This window comes from Zingiber officinale, chromosome 11B (genome assembly GCF_018446385.1).
Source record: "Zingiber officinale cultivar Zhangliang chromosome 11B, Zo_v1.1, whole genome shotgun sequence".
Classification (NCBI taxonomy): domain Eukaryota; kingdom Viridiplantae; phylum Streptophyta; class Magnoliopsida; order Zingiberales; family Zingiberaceae; genus Zingiber; species Zingiber officinale.
In genome coordinates this window covers 33,208,347-33,218,485 of record NC_056007.1, presented here as the reverse complement: position 1 = coordinate 33,218,485, position 10,139 = coordinate 33,208,347, and the positions used below count along the sequence as shown (strand labels likewise).

General features: G+C 38.5%; 1 non-coding gene across 1 annotated transcript; it reads left to right on the top strand.

Moving 5' to 3' along the window:
• Nucleotides 1-6,322: 6,322 nt before the first annotated feature.
• LOC122035529 lies at nucleotides 6,323-6,428 on the top strand. The gene has a single exon (XR_006127078.1). It is a non-coding gene; the product is annotated as a small nucleolar RNA R71 (small nucleolar RNA).
• Nucleotides 6,429-10,139: the final 3,711 nt, after the last annotated feature.

Here is a 10,139-nt window from a genome sequence, read left to right as displayed (position 1 = left end):
AATGTGGCATTGCTCATGCAAGCTATCTAGGAAGCCGAAATAAAAATAAATGCATGCATAATTAGAGTCCCAAGTCGCAAGCTTCATTAAACAATCTAAAATACTTAAGCCTTCATGCATGAACGAGTTCCCATGCTTATAGCTTCTTCCGTTAAGCGCGACCGAGTCATAGATGGTTATGCTCGATTATGTGGATTAGGCCACCACTAGAAGTTGGGATTATCTTGGTCTGCCCAATGTTCTATAATTAGCCCATTTAGCGCTTCCTTGAAAAGCTTTGACCGCAATCTTGTAATTGGACCTTCCGGAAGTGATAACTGATCCCTCCTAGCTTCAACCCTTTGACATACATCAAATAAGAGATTAGAAATACTTATCTAGTGATGAGGAGTGATCTTCGGAACAAATCCCTAGCTTCTGGAATTGAATTAGAGATGGAAATGGCTTTGGAACGCTGGGTCAAGGCTGTAGAAGGCGAAGGTTGGCCCCAAACTTGATCTCCCCAAAATGGAGAGCCTCCTCTCCTTTGAAAGGGGAAAAAACCCTTTATATAGAGCAGGGAACGGGCACCACACAACCTGTGCCATGGCCGTGTGGCATGGCCCTAACTGCTTTGCTCTCAGCCAAGGTCACACGACCGTGTGGCCTTCACACGGCCGTGCACTACTCTGACACCGGCTAGCTCACACTGCCGTGTGTGACACACGACTTGACAATTCTTGGCCTCTAGATACCTTGCACGGTCGTGTGGCACATACGGTCTGGGCTTGCCTCTTCTCTAGAAATGTTACACGACCATGTGGAGATGTTGCTTGGGCCGTGTAGATCTACACGACCTCGTGCTACTGGGTGACACGGCCGTGTTGATCCACACGGCCATGTCAAGCTCCACCTCTACTGAAGCCACACGGCCTGCTTGCTCTACACGTCCATGTCAAGCTCCTCTTTTGTCGAAGCTACATGGCCTACCTGCTCCACACGACCAAGGTCATTTTCCTCCCTACTCCTTTGGCATGGCCGTGTGGCTCACATGCCCAGTGTTGTCTTCCTTTGCTTGTTGGCTGGATCAACCATGAACATCATTTCTTCTCCAAATTTGACTCCTGAAGATAGAAAATACACAAGAGAAGATCTCCAAACAAAGAAGAGTATTTATGCTGAAAGTAAGGTAAAGAGTATAAAAGTGCATAGACAAAGCATGCATTAAATATGTGAATGTGCTTCAAAACATGCTAAACAGGTGTATATAATCTACGCACATCACACCCCTAGACTTAAACTTTAGCTTGTCCTCAAGTAAAATGCCGCAATCTAAATTCATGTGTTCTATAATGCATCATAATCCCTAGTGCACTTTCCTAATTCTATCTACAAGTTTCATTGATATGCATGATCGTGGAAATAACTCAAGTATGGCCTAAGCATAAATTTCTTGTGCACAGTGCAATAAGTGATCCAAACTCTTCAAGTTTCAATCGCTGTCCAAGTCAAGTTGTCATCCAATCTGGTCCCTAATGTTCCCGGTGATAGCACTTACCTGCCACACAATTGGTTCATATTTCTCAATCAACCCAAGGTCTCAAAGGCATGCTAGATATCAAGAGAAACATCGAAGTCATTTCCCTAGTAACCTCACTCGATCTTAAATAGGTAATTTGCTTGTTTCCACTCACGACAACTATTTTTTATATCCCTTATTCATCATATTTTTTATTTTTATTTTTATTTTTATTTAGTGATTGCAAGATGCAACACTTGAACACAAATAACACAAATGCATATAAGCGCAAATATTGGAATATTTTGATTTTTACAAATGGGCTTACATGACTCGAGCATCATCCAGTAACCAAGATGTAGTTTGAGAAATCACAATGGGAACTAAGTACTAAACAAATAGGATGAATCGTGACTATTCCAATGATATCAACTATTCAAGCTCAAGTAGAGTGATAATAGAATACTTAAGGTTAAGCCAAAACTTGAATTTGTTTCCGTACAATACTTAGCTCACATCATGCTACTTAAGATAGAGAAAAGAGGTACACTAAACATACTAGCATTATATCCAAACATCATGAATCAAGATATAAACGTGCAAACAATTTTGCTCTTAGACAAGTCAACAGAAGTGAGGAAGGATGCTCTCCATATGCCATATGTTTCAAAAAAGATAGTCAAGTGACAGTCAAAAACAAGCTAAGCAAACAAAACAAAGAAAAACTAAATGCAAGACATAAGGAAAAAAACTAAATGCAAGCAAAGAAAAAAGAAAAAAAAATGCAGAAATTTTAGGTTGCATACACACCCCAGACTTAAACTTTTCATCTTCCCGATGAAACAATATCGTGGTGGTGGAGGGGGAGGGCGGGGAAATGGAGGTCTACGCGGTCGGCCAGCAGGAAAGTTAGGAAAACCAGGATTCTCGCTCAGGATCCTATGATATTCGTAGATGGCGTCAACTTATCGACGCGTAACGGTCATGGCCTCTATGAACTCTCTCATTCTAGCTTGATCCGTATCATAATCTAAGACAAATTCAGCTACCTGAACCTGACTGAAAGTTTCTCATGAACTGAAAATGATCTTGCACTTCTCTATATAGGTCATCAGACAAGGTCAAGCGGCCCTCCAACATTACTCGTTAGGCCTCTTGCTTCTCGTGAAGCGAGTCTAGAGAGGCACGAAAATTTGAAAAATTAAATCTGGAGTGACACGTACCATAGGAAAAAGAGTGCCAACAGGTTCGGGATGTCAGGACAGCTGCGGGTGTTTAGATGACGAGGGCTCAAGGTGGGGCTCGGTGTTTCCGGACAATGAAGGAACATTCTCGGGATCTAAATTAGTGATTACCCAATTAGCTGGGTTTTGAACAGAGGTGCGCTCGGGATAGGAAGGGGTAAAGGGAACCCATTCTTTTTGGGAAAGGCAAACCCTTTCTTATCCCGACAAATCATCTTCATGGCAAGACATGCATCGATATTGATCATGTCATTGAAATGAATGACTTCTAACTCATCCATATCACAACCCAGATTTATAGCTATTTGGGTAATCAATCCATTAAAGACAATCAATCCTTAGGATGCTTTCCCGACTCTCACTAGGTTTTGCAAAAAATGAAAATCGGAATCAAAGTCAACCTTATGTAATATATAGACCATGGAGCATAAAGTTTCACTTTCCTAATGACTCCATCGCTTTCCCCTCTACCAAAAATAGTTTTACTCATAACTCAGTGCAAGTATATAAAGATGGGGTTTTGCATATGGGAAGCTTTAGCTCTAGAAGGCTCATAAAGTTGATCCAATCCGGTGATTGAATTCCAAAAACTATTCCAATTAAATCTAGGGTCAAACCTACTAAAGACACTAGTAGACACACCAAAATAGTTGTTGAAGTCATTTGTCCACTGAATTTCTTGATTCATCATCATAAAAGTAATTTTGCCAACATAATCATCTTCATTTGAATAGTGGACATCTAATGAACTTAAGAATTCAAGTATAATTCGTGGGTATGTAGGAAGATGTGTGTACATAATATCGTCCCAATCTAGAGAACTAATCATCCAATCTACATCATCTCTAATTCCTAAAGCATTTAAAACAGTTGGGGTCCATGTATCGTGTACACACAACCTTCCTTGCAACAAGAATATCAAACCTAGCTTTATGATCCTCATTTATAAAAACAATATTGAATTTAATATTGTTACCTTCGTCGCGTGCCCTCCGTTTCCTTTTCCCCTTTACGACTTTCTCCTTGCCCTTTTCCTTTGGTGGATCCTTTTCTCGGCTTGAACCACCACCTCTTTTTCAAAGTTTCTTCAAAAGGTTGGACATGATGTCGAGTTCCAAGTGGAAAAGTGTTGTTTATTTGGAGAAGTGAGATCTTGAGAGAATGGGTCTTGAAAAATAGGATCTTAGGGAAGGAAGTTGTAGATCTGAGGGTACGAGAAGAGAATTTCTATTTAGATCTTGATCTGAATGTAGTTTAGGGAAGGAGTTGGAGAGAAGAATTGACTTGGGGGGGGGGGGGGGGGGGGCTGACATGACCTTGGCACGACCGTATCTATAAGACACAGGCAGGTTGAGATGCTCCACATGACCGTATAGATCTACACAACCCAAGTAGCCCTCCTTTCGGTCAGATTCACATGGCCGTGCCAAATACCACACGGGCAGTGTCATCTCTTCTTCGGCTGGGCTCAAACGGTCGTGTGTGACACACAACCTCCTTCTTCTCCTCTGGAATTTTCACACGGTCATACAAAGTCACACGACCCTGTCCTTCTTCTTGGGTGAACTCACACAGCCAGTGTGAGTCACAAGGCCTTGTGATTCTCTATCTCTGTAAGTGTCACATGCCCATGTATATCACATGGCCGTGTATGATGTGACACGACCGTGTATGTCACATGGCCGTGTTCTCCTCCTTCTTTGAAAATGTCACACGGCCATGTTTGGTACATGATCGGGCTCTGTCAAGACCAAAAATGCTACATTTCCTCTTTTCTGACTTCTCCAATGCCTCCATGCCCATGAAATAATCATGGCCAGCTCATGGAAGTTATGTTCAACTTGAAGACAAAAACAACAACGGATTAAAAACACTAACTAATAAAAAAGAAAACTTAAATTGAATTTAATAAGAGAACCACTTATTTAAGGTCATTAGCTCGACCCTGTTTCCATTTTCACGGCTATACCCAAAGAGATACAGATTTCTCTCCTAAGATTGAGTGTGCTCCTTCTTCCCTCATTCTTGCCCTTGGAGGACAGATGTATTTTTCATTTTTAATGGGAGGCCTTCTCCCAATGCTTGTCGGATCATGTTCTTCATTTGACGACCTCCCATGAGGATGGAAGTTCCAATCCTCAAATCTATAAGCATTTGCCCTACTGTAAACACTCACTAGAAAAGAAGAGACATGATTAGAAGAATTAGATAGATCATATTCCAACCTTTCCTTACCGATTACCAATGAATGTTTATGGTTTTTTACATCAATTATTGCTACAGCTGTTGTAAGGAAGGGTCTTCCCAATATGATTGGAATTTTCAGGTCTTCTTCCATGTCAAGTACCACAAAATATGTGGGAACAACGCTCCCACCAACCTCTACCGACACATCTTCCACAATACCCATAGGGTACCTGTAAGAATGATCAGCTAATTGTAGTGCCATGGTAGTAAATTTAAAGTTCTTCCTGGATCTTGGAGCTTCGGGGAAGCATTCTTCAAATAAAGCGATACATTCTTTAGTAAGAGCTACGGTCTCGATGTCTCCTTTTTTCCTTTTCTTGTACATAATATTAAATTTGGCAAACTTCGGCATTTGTTGAATTGCATCAATAAGAGGTACCTCAATAGAAATATCTTTAACTTTATCTAGAAATCTGCCGAATTCTTCATCTTTCTTCATCATGACCAATCTTTGAGGAAAAGGAAAAGGGATTCCTTTTGGAGCAGTCACTTGAGGATCTCCCAAGGTCCGTCCGCTCCTAAGTTCAATTCTGTTGAAGTGTTCCATTGGGTTGACATCAGGTTTACCTGGAAATTGTCCTAATGCTCTTGAAGGTGATGAAGTTATCTGCGCAATTTGGCTATCTTGTATTTTCTGGAGCTTCTCTGCATTATCCATTCTCTGAGAGAGTAGCCTGATCTCTTGCTTCATTTCATTTTGTTGGGGCATAACTTCTTCAATCATTTTCTCCAATTTAGAAAATTAATAGCTTTGAGAAGATTGTTGTTGATAGCCTTGTTGTCTAGGCTGATAGCTCGGTCTAACCCCTGTGGATGGTCCTTGTTCTTGATTATTTCTATAAGAGAAATTTGGATGATTCTTCCAACCAGGGTTGTATGTATTGGAGTATGGATTATTCCGTTTTTGATTGTAACTCATCATAGCATCACATTGTACTAATTGATTGATTTGTGCAGAAATAACTCCTAAAGGACATGAGTCTTGAGAATGATTTGAGCCTCCATAAGTTTCATAAACACATACTATGGCATTGACCGATGTAGAATTTATTCCCATATTTTCCATTTTTTAATAAGAGCATCTAATTTTGAAGTCATCAAAGTAATTGCATCTACATCAAATTTTCTTGATGCTTTAACTGGGTTTGGATAGGAATAGCTTCCACTTCTCTCTATTGCATATTGATGATGGTTTTGCGCTACACTCTCAATAATGTCCTCGACCCCATTTAAACTTTTATTCGTAAGTGCCCCTCTAGCTACAGAATCTAAAGACACCTTAGTATGATAGTTGATGTCGTTATAAAAAGTATGTAGAACTAGCCAATTTTCTAAACCATGACGGGGACATTGTTTGAGCATATTGTTGTATCTATCCCATGCTTCAAATAAAGTTTCTAAGTATGACTGTCTGAAGCTTGCAATTTGATTTCTCATATGAGCGGTCTTACTTGGAGGATAGAATTTATCAAGGAATTGTTGCTCACATAGCTCCCAAGTGGTTATGCTATTAGTTGGTAAAGAGTTCAACCATTGTTTTGCTCTATCTCTTAAAGAAAACCCAAATAATATTAATCTCACTTCTTCCGATGGAACACCGTTCATCTTCATGGTGTTGCAGATTTCATAGAAAGTTTCAAGATGTTGATTTGGGTCTTCGTGTGGTCTGCCTCCATACTGATTTTATTGTACCATAGTGATCATTGCGGGCTTGATCTCAAAATTGTTGGCTTCAATAGATGGTCTTGTGATACTAGAACGAAGCCCTTTGGCATACATGCTTAATCTTTCAATGGTTTGTTTACCATATTAGAATGTTCTTGTTCTTCTTGATTTCTTTGCATGATCTTCCTCCTATGAAAAGTTCTATTAATCTCCAGATCAAGAGGTAACAAAACTCCTGCAAGGTTAGATCTTCGCACGCAAAGAACAAAATCACAAGTAACAAAATTTTCTCTTTGCTTGAAAAGCAATGAAAATTGAACTGAAATTCTAAAAATATAAAAAGTTGAATTTGAATTACAACAAGATAAATTGCAGGAAAATCAGAAATAAAAGATAAGATTGAGGAAACATAATTTCTAAGATTAGTTGCAACTACGTAATAGAAAAAAAAAAAGTCTAGTCTAACTTATATTATTATCTCTAATGTTATAGACGCAGTTCCCGGTAACGACGCCAAAAACTTGTTACGCAATCGTAAGTGTACGGTTTCGTCGTCAGTAATAAAAAGATATCGAATCCATAGGGACTGGTTATATGCACTAGAGATGTCACACAACGAATTAGCTAAACAATCGACAAAGGAAGCAAATGTACTAAGTAGCAACTAGAAATAGAAAAGCAACTGTAAGAACTTGGGTTTTATGAGAGTTCTAGGAGTTTAATTTCATTGTGATATTTATCAATGTAAGGTGATCTTGTTGGTTGCTACTAGGAATATCGTACTGGTTCCCCTGTACAAAAATTTTGCACAAGTCCTGAACCTTTCCTAACAACCTATTATGTTCTTTAGAAATTAAATTTGGAATCACAAACAGAACTTAACATTATTGATTCCAAATTCAATTTATTTGTTCATAGAAGTTTAGACTTGGATCGCAAACGATTCTTAACATTATTAATCCAAATCCACCTATGTTACAAATTCAATTAAATATTAATTTCAGAGATCGACTTCCAGGTTAAACATTGCGAGACACTAGGCCTTCTTAGGTATGGGATCATCCACCACTTCCTAAACAAAGCCTTTCAACAAAATTCAATATTTAATCTCCTTATAGTAACCCTAGGTTTAACCACTAAGAACAATTGAATCACAAGATCGAAAACCCAAAAGAAACACAAAGTCGAATTATAACTCCGAAACCTAGAATCGTTAGCCTCTTGTGTTTGGTATTTCAAGATCTAAACAAAAGAATAAACTAGTTATGATGCAAAAACTAATAACTAGTTATACCTTTTGTAGCTTATAAACCTCACGATCTTCTATCATATTCCTCTTTTTATCTCAGACGTCGTGAGGGCGACGATCTACCGAGACGAGAATCCACCCAAGCCTCCTTCTTCTCCTTGCAAGTTTCGTCCACCAACAATCTCCTAGAGATGAAGAACTTTGGCCACCAACCAAGCTCCAAGGGATGCTAAGAAACAAAGCCTCCTTTCTCTACTTCTTTTCCAAGCAAAATCCGGCCACCAACCAAGCTCCAAGGGTTGATGCCGCCGACCACCAAAGAAGAAGAAAAGGAGAAGAGGAAGAAGACGAGGGCCGGCCACCACCAAGGAATAGAGGAGAGGAATAATAGATGTCTTCTAAATAAGGAAAGTTTTAATTAAAACTTCCTTAATTTCATTGCCAATGAAAGGAAAATTTAATAAAAAATTCCTTTTATTCTATTAATGGCTGGCCACCTCAAATCCTCAAACAAGGAAAGTTTTAAACACAAAATTAAAACTTCCAAATTTGTTTCCGGAAATTTTTAAAATAAAAATTTCTCTTTTAAAAATTCCCTTCATGGTTGGTTATAAAAGGAAACTTTTATAAATTAAAATCTCTATTTTAAAACATGTGGATGGTTACAAGGAAAGTTTTCTCCAAAATTAAAATCTTCCTTTTCAACTACAAATAAGAAAAGATATCAAATCTTTCTTTTAATCTTTTGTAGAAAGCTATAAAAGGAAAGATTTATAATTTTTAAAACTCTCTTTTAAAACCATGAGGATGGTTACAAAAAGAAAAGTTTTATCCAAAATTAAAATCTTCCTTTTAATTACAAATAAGGAAAGATATCAAACCTTTCTCTTAATCCTTTGTAGAAAGCTATAAAAGGAAAGATTTATAATTTTAAAACTCTCTTTTAAAACCATGGGAATGGTTACAAAAAGAAAAGTTTTTATCAAAAATTAAAATCTTTCTCTTAACTACAAATAAAGAAAGATATCAAACCTTTCTCTTAATCCTTTGTAGAAAAACTATAAAAGGAAAGATTTATAATTTTTTAAAACTCTTTTAAAATCATGACTTCCACATAAGGAAAGATTTAAAATTTAAAACTCCTTTTAATCTAATGTGGTCGGCCACTCTACTTGGACTCCAAGTTAGGGCCGACCACCACTTGAACCCATCTAGCCTTGGTTTGGCTTGCCCTAGCTTGGGCTCCAAGCTAGGCTTGGTCGGCCACCTTAAGGTGGGTAAGAAGTTGGGTTTGGGTGGATATAAGACTTTATAAATAAGAGGCTACGACAAGGACCGAGAGCAGGAATTGGTTTTGGTCTCCCGATGAACTTGAGCTTCCCGTGTTCGCCCCGAACACCCAACTCGAGTTCATCAATAATATCTCATACCACTAAAGAGTTATTATTGAACTATTGCACAAATCCCATATTACTATATGGGCTCCTTATCATGAGTGTGTTAATCTCCCTGTGTTTAAGATATCGAATACCCACTAATTAAATGAGTTACTGACAACTCAATTAATATCTAACTCCAAGAGTAATACCACTCAACCTTATTGATGTATGCCCAAGGACTGAAGATAGGAGAGATCAGTTATCACTTCCGGAAGGCCCAATTACAAGACTACGAGCAAAATATTTCAAGGAAGCACTAAATGGGCTAATCAAAAAACATTGGGAGGACTATGAGCAAGGAGAAACCAAGATAATCGCAACTTCTAGTCATGGCCTAATCCACATAATCGGGCATAACCATCCATGACTGGCCGCGCTTAACGGAAGAACGCTAATAAGCATGCAAAGCATGAGAATTCGTTCATGCATGAAGACTTAAGCATTTTAGATTGTTTAATGAAGCATGCAACTTGGGACTCTAATTGTGCATGCATTTATTTTATTTTGGGTTTCTAGATAGCTTGCATGAGGCATGCAACATTGAGACTCTAATTGTGCATGTACTTATCTTGTATTTTTCCTTGTTCACTCCCATTATATAAGGGAGGGGCATCTTAGTATGAAGCAACGTAGTTTTTGGTGAGATTGTGTGCTCTCTTAGTTCTTGAAAGGACTTGCTGAACTTATCGAGTCTACTCTCGTGGCGTTCAACCCATCGAAACTTATCACCTCTAGGTGTGGCGTTTCTTTCCTTCGTAGGCTTGGTTCGTGCCAATTCTTGGTTACTGGTCAAGGCT